Source organism: Morone saxatilis, unplaced genomic scaffold (genome assembly GCF_004916995.1).
Source record: "Morone saxatilis isolate NCDOM2014 unplaced genomic scaffold, NCSU_SB_2.0 Contig20, whole genome shotgun sequence".
In the NCBI taxonomy this organism is placed as follows: domain Eukaryota; kingdom Metazoa; phylum Chordata; class Actinopteri; family Moronidae; genus Morone; species Morone saxatilis.
In genome coordinates this window covers 18,148,705-18,149,809 of record NW_023339763.1, presented here as the reverse complement: position 1 = coordinate 18,149,809, position 1,105 = coordinate 18,148,705, and positions in this window count along the sequence as shown.

Here is a 1,105-nt window from a genome sequence, read left to right as displayed (position 1 = left end):
ATATATATATAATATGTATATATTTAATTTTTCAAAAGACAAATTATACATTTTTAAATTTGTGCATATTTGTGAAAACAGTCTCTAAGCTTCATGCGTCTGGAGGGGCATTTCCCATGGCAGCAGATGACTGATATCTGAGAGCCTGTGTTGCTAAGAGACGTGTTTCAACTTCTACTACTGTCGCCATAGCCCTGTACAGCCTGTGAACAATGATACAAGACATTTCTCCCCCTTTTTTAACACGATTACATATAGTTTGTTATGTACGATTAGCATTTTAATATGTGTGTACCTTTACAACGTTCCAAAGAGAACATTTGTAAGATAGACTAGCTAACTAGGCCCCCATATATGAGCATGTCAGTCGGAACTAAAAATTTCAGAACAATATAAGGGCACTATCCCTGCAGACAAACTAATATACTATACAATTTATTTTAATAATTTGTTTACTTTTAGGAAATTGCAGTCTGTTTTGCACTGTATGGTACAGTCCAGACAAATTAAAACACCAATATGTACTAATTTCTTAGCTAAATGAATTTTAGTTTCACTTTGACTTTCAAAGTTCAGCCCATTACATACAGCACATTCATGATTTACAGTGTTGATAACTGCTTTAAGCACACTTTCTGAAACCAGTCACTTAAGTTAAAGTCTTTAGAAGGCTATGGTGCAGGGAACAGAGATAATGAAGGATTCTTTTACTGTATGTCTGAGCTTAAGTCAGCAGAAAAAACCTCACTGGACTTTGCACTACTGAGCTGCACATTATAGCCTAAATAGTAAGGCTTACTAAGTACTCCCCTTTATGAAATAAAGGTATGACCTACTTGAGTTTATGCAAGGGCAGGGCTGGCCAGTCTTTCAATGTACAATGGTGACTGAGAGACTGCCCAAAGAATGCTTGGAGAAAGATTAATGCTTCAAACAAACCCATTTAGAGCAGTGAAGCAGCAGTTTTCCTCCCTGTGTGATATAAACTCACTCTAGGGTATTTTCTATAGATAAGAGTACATTTTCTGCTTCAGTGCCAGTTGCACTTTAGTTGAACTAGTCTAATTTGAGCATATAAAATCTCAAATCAAACCAAACAAACTGA